Source organism: Eretmochelys imbricata, chromosome 3 (genome assembly GCF_965152235.1).
Source record: "Eretmochelys imbricata isolate rEreImb1 chromosome 3, rEreImb1.hap1, whole genome shotgun sequence".
NCBI classification, from domain to species: Eukaryota; Metazoa; Chordata; order Testudines; family Cheloniidae; genus Eretmochelys; species Eretmochelys imbricata.
In genome coordinates, this window is record NC_135574.1 from 180,408,947 (window position 1) to 180,422,340 (window position 13,394).

At 38.1% G+C, this 13,394-nt stretch overlaps 1 protein-coding gene across 23 annotated transcripts in view; it reads left to right on the forward strand.

Moving 5' to 3' along the window:
- NRXN1 (neurexin 1) overlaps positions 1-13,394 on the forward strand; it is a 1,233,750-nt gene that overhangs the window by 75,819 nt on the left and 1,144,537 nt on the right. The gene's annotated exons all lie outside the window — the stretch shown is intronic.

Consider the following 13,394-nt stretch of genomic DNA (forward strand, 5'->3'; position numbering starts at 1 on the left):
AAGCCGTAAACTTTAAATTTTGGCATCAAATTGAACTTGTTTTACTGAACTTTTGCAGTTAGGTTGTTTTATATTTGACAGCATTGAAGAAACAGTTCTTATGGTAGTTATTCAGGAATATGCAGGCTAGTAAATTAATTGCTTATTAATGCATAATATATAACTGTTAGTTAGTTCTTAAAGTCTGTAGGTAGAATTTCAAAAGCTCCCATTGACTTTAATGGAAAATGTTAGCATCTCGTTGATTGTTTTTGATAATCCTATGCTGCATGTTTACTATCAGATATATAATGCTATTAATGTACTTCCAGTCTACATTTGGACCTCAGCCTGACCAGCAGATTTCTTTTCTCCTTCCCTTGCAATAGGATAATGGGACCCTAGGCTTCTACCTGAATCTACTCCTCTCACAGTAATTCTGAGGGCTTCGACTCACATTCTGTCCCTGCACATTTAACCACCCAGCTCCCAAACACACACTGATAATACTTTTGTTTTTATAATCACTCACTGTTGATTGTTTGTTTATCAAGATCTCATGTTTAAAATGTAAAATTTGGTGTTAAGAGAAATTATTGCTTAATCCTGTTAAAAACATGTATTTGTAACAACTCAGAAAATGGGTGTATTCAAAAATTATGAATATTTGACTATGTTCAGTATAAAATGTCAGAATTCATCATATTAGAAGAATACAGGCTTTAAAAGTATCCAAGAGGTCAGTGTGCAAATGACAGATGTATGACATTGAGGAAACAACTAGGCTACCCCATTTACCAGAAATATTATACTACTTTTTATTGCTTTGTATTAGGAAGTATTAATTTAAAAAGTCTTTGTTAATGCACATAACACATGTTGCTATTTTTCCATAGGAATTCGGAAGTAGAGCTCAAATATCTATTAGTTTCCATTATCAGCCATTCACTCCTACCCAGTGGCAGTCAATATACCTACACAGTGTTTCCTTCACATTTTCCATTAACTGATGTTTAGAAATCCTACACTGTCTCTCAGAATGACAGTCACTGAATCATTCTCAATCATATTAAGGCAGAGTCTCTGTAATAGGCAGGAAGTCGCATAACAGCCTGTGTGTGATTCCTTTCTCATGTAATGCATTTTAAGACACCCAAGTTGCAATCTATGAAGCTGTTTGCCCAGCTTGCTCCTTTCCTTAAAGCAGGATTCACTTTTCCCTTGTCACATCCACTGCATGACATTTTCATTTTTGTTACTTATTCTAATCTGATATTTAGGGCCCAATCCAAAACCCACTGAAATCAATGGAAAGGCTCTTAAAACATAGTTCTTCCTTAACAGGTGCTGTGTAAGAATGTGACTTTTTTACTCAACACACTTGTGTGTACTCAGTCATATCTTCTTACCTTGATGATTAAACTGCTTGGTAACTGTTCTTTGCTCCTTTTGGCATGGCAAAGCCAACATTGCTGTGCGAGAGTGACCTGGATTCTATACCTTCTTGTGTGTAATCAAGGGACTTAACCTTAAATTGGAATTCAGTACATCTGTGCAAAGCAGTTGTCAGTAATGAGATTGTCCAGATGTAACTGGGAGGCATTATTTCTCCTTCGGAACCTTTTGTTATTAGTGATGACGTGTGAGAAGGAAAGAGCCTAGCTTGACTTATGGATTCCACGTTGTGTGCAAGGCTGGGAATTAAGAAAGAAACGTTTTACTTGTGAACTGATAGGGAGAGCATTGCAAGACAATGCACCTGGAACCACATAATACCATCTTTACAGAGTAAAAGAGTACTTTAAGGCCCACATGCATATCATTTCTGAATATATAGTGGCAAGTTTTCATTTAATTTCTAATGTTGTATTGCAGATGTACACTTTAAAAAAAGAGAGAGAGAGAGAGAGAGAGAGAGAGAGATGGGCAGCCAGGCACCGGATTCCAGATTTAGATACACATGCTACTTTCAAAGTGCCAGTGAGCTTGCCCATTACACATGATTCTTTCTGCACTGCAGAAAGATAAGTGGAGGGAAAATTGAGCTATCAGTTATAATTGCACATTTTAATTTTCATGGTCAGGCAAATAGAAGATAATGATAGCATTGACTTAGTCACATTTAATAATACAGAATAGTGAGCCAAATTTTGAAGTAAATGGAGTATTCTAAAATTATACCCATGCAACTTAGAGTAGAATTTGGATGAATGTATGTGCAAATAAATCAGGAAATCCTCTGTTCTTCCTTTAGATTTACTATGATGATGGTTGTAGGATTGTTAATTAAGAAAAAGACTCTTAAAAGGATCAGAAGGTACAAATGAAGGAGGACAAATTGATACATAAGATAGCTGCTCCCTTTTAGGTCACACAGAAGAACAAATTGTAGAGAAATATATACTAATCAGATCTATAAGTACTACTCATTGTAAGTAAGGTTGCTGGATCAGTCCTCGCATATAATTCTTTAACATTTACTGCTGCAATAGTAAGTCATGAGAGTCACTAAATTCCCATATTGTAGACGTGGCTTGAGGCTTTGTTACTCATGATGAAGGAAACTGTTGGAAGCTGGTACTACAGACTTATGGTTTGGCAAGTGCACTGTGCCTAGTATTCATCATGGCCATGAGAAATAATGTTTCATGGGTACCATGAACAACTTTTAACTATGTGAGGTTAGCCCTTACAGTAGTAGCCTCTACTCTGTGTCACTTTCTCCTAAGCTTAGGTCTTGAACAGGTACTGAAAAAGTAGAACTTCAAAGTGGCCAGAAGTAGAAAAAATGGCTATGATGCATGTCACTTGCCACAGTACAGAATTTCACTTACATTGCTGCATCCTGACCATGCTCTGTCTTTCTCCCTGGCACACCCTCTTTCCTACCAATTCATCAGCACTCACTCTGGTGCAATGATAGTGTCTGGCTCGCCTTTTTGAGCACAGTGCACATTTCTCAGTGTTACGTGGAAATTTCATTCAGGTCTAGTGTTTTATATCACTGCACCTCCTTCATTGGTGCTTAGTAGTCTTGATGAACAAGCACATAGGTATATGACATGACCACAGCAACCAAAATAAAATCCTGAAGATGTCTTATTCTTTACAAATGTTAATGTATGCTCATCAAATGTGGTGGTCTGGATGCACTAGCAAAATTATTAGAGTCAGATAAGAGCTGTTATTTAGAAACCCTTGAGAAGCATATAAAAAAGTTATTATAAATAAATATTATAAATAACAAACTCAAGTGAGCACACAGCTCATGCCATTATAAAGGATGGAAATCCGCCAAGTATGAACTTGGCCCAGTGTGTTTCCTTAGCCTTAGGAAAATCACACCTTACCTATGTACCTAAACTTCCTCATTTATAAAATGAAGATAATGGCCATCTATGTTAAGGGGAAGTTATAAGACCTAATGTATTAAAATATGTAAGGCACTTGGAGAGTCTAGGCAGAAACGGCAATAAAAAGTTCAAAATTATTTATTTAGTGCACATATATCTTTGCTAAAAGGAGTGTGTCTTTAAATTCAGTGAATGAGCAACTAAAATACACACTGATTTTCTTTTGAAAATTATTATAAAAGTATACAGTATAGGTTTTTTGTTTTGTTTTATTTGCTTTTGTGTGTGTGTGTGATATGGTAATGGTTGTAATGTTTTTTGTTTTGTTTTATTTGCTTTTGTGTGTGTGTGTGATATGGTAGAAAATTAACGTGCATAAGAATATAACAGAATTCAGTTGTAGAATCTTGGAAAACAAAGTAAGTTTTTCTTGTCAAAAAATGTGTATGTAGATTACAGATAATGCTGGGCAACATGACTTGAGCACCAAAATTTGAAAATTTTGGTTTGACCTGTGGTGAAAAATGTTAAATGGTCCTTTGGTACTTTTGGTAAAATATTTTTTTTCTGTAAAACTAATCCTAAAGTAGAGCCAAAGACCTCACTTGTTACTATTCTTCTCTTACATTTGACCTGGCACTGTACATGTGTTGAAATGAACAATCTAAAAGCTTTGGACAAAACTTTTTGGATGATCACAAAAGTCAAATGTTAACCCTTGACATTTTACTTACACTAAAAATTGAGAAACTTGTAGTTTAGAGTTCAGATGGCTGAGAAAGTGAGATTAAGAATGAAGTGCTTTACTTTTTGTAGAGCTTCCACTGGGGTTCAGAATAAACAGAACTCAGTGAGTTAAAATGAAATGAGAAACAACATGTGGCTTGAAACGTTGTAATGATCCATGGCTGAGTACACAGAAACGAGGAGTCCTTGTGGCACCTTAGAGACTAAGACATTTATTTGGGCATAAGATTTCGTGGGCTATAACCCACTTCATCAGATGCATGGAGTGAAAAATAAGGTAAGTAGGTATAAATATACAGCACATGAAAAGATGGGAGTTGCCTTCCCAAGTGGGGGGTCAGTGCTAACGAGGCCAATTAAGTTAGGGTGGATGTAGTCCATTCCCAACAGCTGACAGAAGGTGTGAGTATCAACACAGGGAAAATTATTCTTTGTAGTGACCCAGCCACTCCCAATCTTTATTCAGACCTAATTTGATGGTGTCAAGTTTGCAACTTAATTCCAGTTCTTCAGTTTCTCATTGAAGTTTGTTTTTGAAGTTTTTTTGTTGAAGCATGGCCACTTTTAAGTCTATTCTTGAGTGTCCAGGGAGATTGAAGTGCTCTCCAACTGTTTTTTGAATGTTACAATTCTTGATATCTGATTTGTGTCCATTTATTCTTTTGCATAGAGTCTGTGTGATTTGGCCAATGTACATGGCAGAGGGGCATTGCTGGCACATGATGGCATATATCACATTGGTAGATGTGCAGGTGAATGAGCCCCTGACGGTGTCGCTGATGTGGTTAGGTCCTATGATGTTGTCCCTTGAATAGATATGCGGACAGAGTTGGCAATGGGATTTGTTGCTATCAAGGTTCCTTCCCCACTCTGAACGCTAGGGTACAGATGTGGGGACCTGCATGAAAAACCTCCTAAGCTTATCTTTACCAGCTTAGGTCAAAACTTCCCCAAGGTACAAAATATTCCACCCTTTGTCCTTGGATTGGCCGCTACCACCACCAAACAAATACTGGTTACTGGGGAAGAGCTGTTTGGACACGTCTTTCCCCCCAGAATACTTCCCAAAACCTTGCACCCCACTTTCTGGACAAGGTTTGGTAAAAAGCCTCACCAATTTGCCTAGGTGACTACTGACCCAGACCCTTGGATCTTAGGAACAATGAACAATCCTCCCAACACTTGCACCCCCCCTTTCCAGGGAAATGTTGGATAAAAAGCCTCACCAATTTGCATAGGTGACCGCAGACCCAAACCCTTGGATCTGAGAACAATGAAAAAGCATTCAGTTTTCTTACAAGAAGACTTTTAATAGGAATAGAAGTAAATAGAAATAAAGAAATCCCCCCTGTAAAATCAGGATGGTAGATACCTTACAGGGTAATTAGATTCAAAACATAGAGAACCCCTCTAGGCAAAACCTTAAGTTACAAAAAAGATACACAGACAGAAATAGTCATTCTATTCAGCACAATTCTTTTCTCAGCCATTTAAAGAAATCATAATCTAACACATACCTAGCTAGATTACTTACTAAAAGTTCTAAGACTCCATTCCTGGTCTATCCCCGGCAGAAACCAGCATATAGACGGACACACAGACCCTTTGTTTCTCTCCCTCCTCCCAGCTTTTGAAAGTATCTTGTCTCCTCATTGGTCATTTTGGTCAGGTGCCAGTGAGGTTACCTTTAGCTTCTTAACCCTTTACAGGTGAGAGGATTTTTTTCCTGGCCCGGAGGGATTTTAAAGGATCTTCCCTTTATATTTATGACAGTTGCAGAGATTGGTTCCTGGGTTAATGTTTCTGTTGTGTGGTGTGTAGTCCCTGCAACAAACCCCATTGCCAACTCTGTCTGCACATCAGCCACACCATCAGGGGCTTGCTGCAGAGTGGTTGCTTAGGAACATGGAATTTAACATACTACCTCAGACCACACTGCTCCATCAAGTTGAGTATCCTAATTCTGGCAGTTTCCAATTACTCATGGGTTAAGAGAGATAAAAATGTCCGTAAATGATTTAGCCTACTGTGTAGCAATGTATATGGTGGAAAAAATCCTTCCTCCACTTCACAGATGATCAGCTCAGGCTCTGAAATACAATGTTTGATTGTGTTTGATGCAGTCATGAGCAGAAATTGGCCATCTCTACTGTGTCTGAAATTCTGGGGAGGAACTTGGCCCTGATGATTCCGGTAGATGAGCAACAACTGGTATAAATCAATAGCTGTGAATACACAGACCATCACACATGGAGCTCCAAACACACAGCTGCATATTAAGCTACAATCTTAGCTAGTCAAAGAACTCCTTTTATACATAGGCAAATCTCTTATATTTACTTGAAAGGCATGCTAGACAGATATAACAGAAAAGTGATCAGGTAAAAAGTATACAGGACCGGATCCTCAGCTGGTGCAAATCTGTACTGCTACGTTTACTTCAGTGGAGCTAGGTTTACTTAAACCTATCTGAACATCTGGCTATGCGTGCACAAGCTGTATGTGGGGTTTCTCTCAGACCAGTAAAGAGGTTCTGTCACCACCTGCCCTGTAAAACTGAGTCCTTCTGTGCTGTGCTACTTTGTCTCAAAGTCCTGACACCAGCAGCCTGCTTACAACACAACTTGGTCATCCTGGCTTCCACCAACCTAGTTACTCCTTGCAGGGTGACACCAACAGCCCTTTTTCTCCCCAAAAGCACTTCTCCTGAAGCATCCAGTGCCCCTCCCTGTATATTCACAGAAATTATCAGGGTTGTTGCCTCCAAAGAAAGAGAGCACACACCTGCCTGTTAGTTTGGTTCAGTTTAATACACTGAACAGAAATGGTTTTGTAATATAACAAAAATAAGTTTATTAACAAAGAACAGATATTTAAGTGATTACAAGTAAGAATGAAAGAGATAGGAAAGGTTACAAATAAAACAAAACACACTTTCTGGTTATTAAAATTTAAACTTATTTCTAGCAAGTTACAATCTTTGCCTAAGCAGTTTCCTTATTTACATCAATTTATCAGCATCCCTAGTTCTCCAGACCAGGGTACCTAACTTTCATAGGCTGGAAGAGTACCTATCCTATCATCACCTTAGTGATGGAACACAAAATGGCTTTTTGTCTCTGCTTATATCTTCTCCAAGTTTTTTAACTCAGTTTCAAGAGGCAGGAGAGCTTTCTGGGGGTGCCGTCTCCATCCCCCATCAAGATTGTTCAGCGATCATCTTGCTCGCCTGAAGGCTTTGTTTACCTTGCATGTAAATCTGCTTTTTATTGTCTTTGGTCACACACTTAATTTACACTGGAGACACTGTCAAGCCTGGGAAACAATGTTCCTTTGTATAGGACAGACTGTACTTAGGCACTGTCTGCCAAATACATTTTAGATGGTTACTTCATCACCCATCTATAATTCTTTATTCACCACCTGTTCATACATCACACAATCATGTTAATGAGCAGTGTGTTATCAGTTTGCATATGATACTTTACATGACACTTTTAAAATACAGATTATGACAACAGTGAGTTGGGGCAATGAGTGTGTGAAGCCTGATGCGAGTTTTGGTCTAGTGTGTCCTTTGCCAGTTAGCATTAAGGGACTCCCTCAGTCACAGTGTGCCTATTAGTAATGAATAGAATGGGATTTTTTTTAAACGTACATTATTTACACACACTGATCCACAGTACATCTGTGTAGAGGGCACTTACTGTGTTGCTAAATGAAATAGACATTTCCTAACATTCCACGGATTTCAACAGCATTTTAATATGTAATGGCACAACAGCAGACGCAATGGCCAATGGACTAATAAGGAGGGTTGAAAGTGTTAGGGGAAAGAGAATCAATTGGGATGTCAGAAATATTAGGGAGAGAAGGAATACAAACATATAAACAGACTATAAAAAGATTAATGTAGCATGTGACATTTAAACAGAAGTATTCAGTGTAAAGCTTAAGAAAGCTTTTTAAAATGCACAGCAAAACAGACAGGCAAAAGGGGTGTAGGGCCATTGGGGAATGTGAAGTAAAAAGCAGCACATGAGTTAGATTATTCTGTGGGCCAAAATAATTTATTTGGCTTGCTGTTGATAAAAGAAGCAGAAAGTAATGGCCAGGCAACAGATACATTTTCCTGGGGAAAAGCAAACTGTATAAGGCATTGTTGTTATGTAGGAGCAGATAAGGCAATCAGAATTGTTATGAGTTGCAAAATGCTAGGCCCAAATTAATTTGATCCCAGAATTCTGAAGAATGTAGCAAGGGAGATGGGTAAAACTTCAAAGAAGTTTTGGATGATTCATGGACAGTGGTTTGGTGGTGTTGCCCAATTTAATCTTTGACACTATGGGTTGGGAAACTGCAAAACACAAGACACCAAAGAAAGCAAATAACAGTTTAAAGGTCAATGCTGTTAATTATTTCACTTCTGATCATCTGGGTAGAAACATCTGGCTAATTTATTTATCCTCACAATCCCAAAGCACTTCTCCAAATGTCATAATCACAGATTATATCTGATCCAGATGCCAAAATCTCCATTTTAACCGTTGACAACTTCTGCAATGAATTTACATGTTTTCAATAAAAAAATCCTCATCACATAAAAATTAAAAATTTAGGGGCAGCATGAAATTTATTGAATGTAATTTGAAATTACATAGCTGCACTGAGTGTATGACATTTTCATACATTATTCAATAAAATACTAATGTATACATTTATCTAAATCTGCTGCAGAATTCCCAGTCATCAAAACTAGAATGCCTCAGAATCCTGGACCCCAGCCATGGAATGTAGGTCAAGCTTACCACAGAGTACATGGATCTTTGCTTATAGATGCTGAGTTCCTTTCTGAAAAACTGATTATTAGAAGGAAACCCCAGCGCTGACGAATCATAGAACATCCCTTGATTTCATGGAATCAAAGTAAAACAGAAATCCTGTGTGTAGAAAAATCAGTATAGCTGGAGAAGAAATCAGCATCTGTACTTCTATGGTGACAGTATTTTAACCATTTTAGGGAGTATGCACAAAAATAATCATCTCTATTGTCCTACAGAGAGTGGATCATATAAAAATCGATAGTTCTGGATAATATTGCTGGATCTGCCACTATATTGCCTCTGACAGGTTTCAGAATGGTAGCCGTGTTAGTTTGTATCAGCAAAAACAACAAGGAGTCTTTGTGGCACCTTAGAGACTAATGGTTTTAGTCCATGAAAGCTTATGTCAAAATAAATGTGTTAGTCTCTAAGATGCCACAAGGAATCTTCATTATTTTGCCTCTGTAATCTTGGGTAAGTCACCTAACCTCTCTCTTTCAGTTTTCCCATTTGTAAACTGGGGACAATAGCTATGTAGCTCACAGGAATGTTGTCAGGCTAACTGAATCAGAATCTAGATATTAGACACATTATGTAGCATAGGTTTCAGAGTAGCAGCCGTGTTAGTCTGTATTCACAAAAAGAAAAGGAGTACTTGTGGCACCGTAGAGACTAACAAATTTATTTGAGTATAAGCTTTCGTGAGCTACAGCTCACTTCATCGGATGCATTCAGTGGAAAATACAGTGGGGAGATTTATATACACAGAGAACATGAAACAATGGGTGTTACCATACACACTGTAAGGAGAGTGATCACTTAAGGTGAACTATTACCAGCAGGAGAGCGGGGGGGAAAAAACCTTTTGTAGTGATGATCAAGGTGAGCCATTTCCAGCAGTTGACAAGAACGTCTGAGGAACAGTGGGGGGGGGGGGGGAAATAGTTTTACTTTGTGTAATGATCCATCCACTCCCAGTCTCTATTCAAGAGGTATTAGCTCATCTTAAGTGATCACTCTCCTTATAGTGTGTATGATAACACCCATTGTTTCATGTTCTCTGTGTATATAAATCTCCCCACTGTATTTTCCACTGAATGCATCCGATGAAGTGAGCTGTAGCTCACGAAAGCTTATGCTCAAATATATTTGTTAGTCTCTAAGGTGCCACAAGTCCTCCTTTTCTTATTATGTAGCATATTTTTTCTTCTTACAGTACCCTTCGTGCACTTTTAACCAAAGCATTCTGTCTTTTTGATGACTCTTTAGAAAGATTTACTGAAACTCAAACTCATGTATTTAAAGCCTGAACTTAATTTTTAATAACCTCTCCCAGTCAATCAGAGAATACTACACAATTACTTGGTGCACAAATCATTACATTTACCACATACAATTATGCAAGTATTTTTAAAAATAAAATTAAAAATACTATTAAATAACTTTTAAACTGAATTTTTTAGGAAAACCTTATCTTTCCAACATTGAATTATATAGACACTCTTCTTGCTGCCTGTATGTACGGTACACATATAGACTAAAAGTATCACTGGAACTTCTGCATCACGATATATAATTCTCAGTCTAACATATTACACTCCTTTATTTCAGAACACACACCCATGTGTATTCATTCTTCTCCAATATTCTCTAGAGTCCATATCTAATGTATTGCATAGCTTAAAATACTTGAGTTCTTTGACTGTCATTTCTAACTTACATTTGCTTTTCCTCCCCTGCATTCTCCATCACTGGCAATTTTTAAATCAAGACTGGATGTTTTCTAAAATATATGGTCTATTTCAAAAAGAATTAATTCAGGGAAGTCTCATGGCCTGTTTTATGCAGGAGTTCAGACTACATGATCACAGTGGTCCTTTCTGTCCTTAGAGTCTATTAATCTATGAGAATCTGTACTGAGCTGGGTGTACAATATTTTCTCCTAAAATCATCATATATGCTATTGTTCCTATAACGGAAATTGACTAATATCAGACTGCAATGGACACTTCAAATATGGGCATAGGGATTTCCATATTTTATTATTGTAATAATAAGTATATTTGCACAAACTTTTGGGCCATATTTTGCACTTGATCCACATATGCATATTCCACTGAAGTCAGTGCAAGATCCCTGTAACGACTGAGGCCAATATACCCACTAATTTGTTACATATACTCTGTACCATATTTTCCATGGAGGAGCATCCTGCCTGAGGGTGTATTTCCCAGGAATTGCTTGGGCTAGGTCATTGTTATGGGCATGGCTTTAAACAAGTTAATGCTCCATTTCCAACACCAGCCAAAGTTCTTTCCTCTCCATTCTCTATATGTGCCAATCTACCCTGGGGAATAGGCTCCAGGAATAACTTGGGTTCTCTAACATCAAGATAAAACCTTAATGAATCTAACCATGACTGAGCATACAAAAGGAAATGTGGAAAAGAGCTTTAGCTAGTGTAAATCATTTTGAGTCCATTGGAGTCATTGTCAATTAACATCAGCTGAACATCTGGCCCTACACGTGGGAAAAAGCAATCAGCACAACCAGTAGATCTACTAGAGCCCTGCAGCAGGACTCATTTCAGAAGATATATGGAAAGTTCAGTATAATTGGTTTTGTATCCTTACTTTGAGATACTGTCAAAGAGATATACAGTAATGTAACTCAAACAGTAGAGTACACTTTTTTTTTGCAATGGCCTTAATAAATATATTTGTGGAAGAAAAATAGGTACAAAGGGAAGACATGCATGACTGATATTGAAGAAAAACCTTGTTTGTGCCCCAGACAGTCTATAAATTGTCTAGAGACTGTCCATCCATGGGAAAATCTGAGCCCTGAAAAGCTGCCAGGTTAGTGAGAACCATGATAAGCTGCTGAATCAGTGCTGATTGTGCACGTTCTTATGCCCCCAGTTTTCCCAAGATGTTCAAATATTATTGCTCTTCTTTCATGTCTTTGCTTCCATTTGTATGTGGTCATCAGTTTGCCAATATAACTACCAAATTCTATTTTAGGAGGAAATACCCAATTTACATAAATGAGTGGAGTCACTTTTATATGTAAAAAGTATAAAAATGTGTGTTAAGATGCCTACATTCTTTGTGTAGATTCTAGCCCTTAAGGCTCCTCTCCGTGAAGTCAATGGCAAAATTCCTATTGGCTTTAAATTCATTGGGGCCCTTAATCTAGTGAAATACAGCTGTTATAGTTTTGTAACATTAAAACTGTGGACTTATTTTTTCTCTTATACTCCTGGCTGTTTTCTTCAGCCTTGTATGAACCCTTCTTGCTTTTCTTTTGTGAAAACTTAGATTTGTATTTCAAAATCTCTCTTGTTTTCTTGAGAATATAAGACTTAAAAGGCAAGTATATCATAGAATCATAGAATATCAGGGTTTGAAGGGACCTCAGGAGGTCGTCTAGTCCAACCCCCTGCTCAAAGCAGGACCAATCCCCAACTAAATCATCCCAGTCAGGGCTTTGTCAAGCCTGACCTTAAAAACCTCAAAGAAAGGAGATTCTACCACCTCCCTAGATAACACATTCCAGTGCTTCACCACCCTCCCAGTGAAAAAGTTTTTCCTAATATCCAACCTATATCCTTCACTGCAACTTGAGACCATTTCTCCTTGTTCTGTCATCTGCTACCACTGAGAACAGTCTAGATTCATCCTCTTCGGAACCCCCTTTCAGGTAGTTGAAAGCAGCTATCAAGTCCCCCCATGTTCTTCTCTTCTGCAGACTAAACAATCCCAGTTCCCTCAGCCTCTCCTCATAAGTCATGTGTTCCAGTCCCCTAATCATTTTTGTTGCCCTCCACTGGATGCTTTACAATTTTTCCACATCCTTCTTGTAGTGTGGGGCCCAAAACTGGACACAGTACTCCAGATGAGGCCTCACCAACATCGAATAGAGGGGAATGATCATGGCCCTTGATCTGCTGGCAATGCTCCTACTTATACAGTCCAAAATGCCGTTAGCGATCTTGGCAACAAGGGCACATATCCAGCTTCTCGTGCACTGTAATCCCTAGGTCCTTTTCTGCAGAACTGCTGCCTAGCCACTCGGTCCGTAATCTGTAGCGGTGCATAGGACTCTTCCATCCTAAGTGCAGGACTCTGCACTTGTCCTTGTTGAACCTCATCAGATTCCTTTTGGCCCAATCCTCTAATTTGTCTAGGTCCCTCTGTATCCTATCCCTATCCTCCAGCGTATCTACCATTCCTCCGAGTTTAGTGTCATCTGCAAACTTGCTGAGGGTGCAGTCCACGCCATCCTCCAGATTATTAATGTAATTAGTGTAGTAACTAAACAGATTAGACCTGTACACCTAATCCTTTCCAGGCTTGATTTGTGTGTTTGAATATTTTAATATATATTCAGAATAACAGAGCAACTGAAAAAAAAAGAATAACTTATATTTGAATCACATATCTGTCTTCCAGAACCTTTCACCTCTTTTTATGAATGAACATATACATAA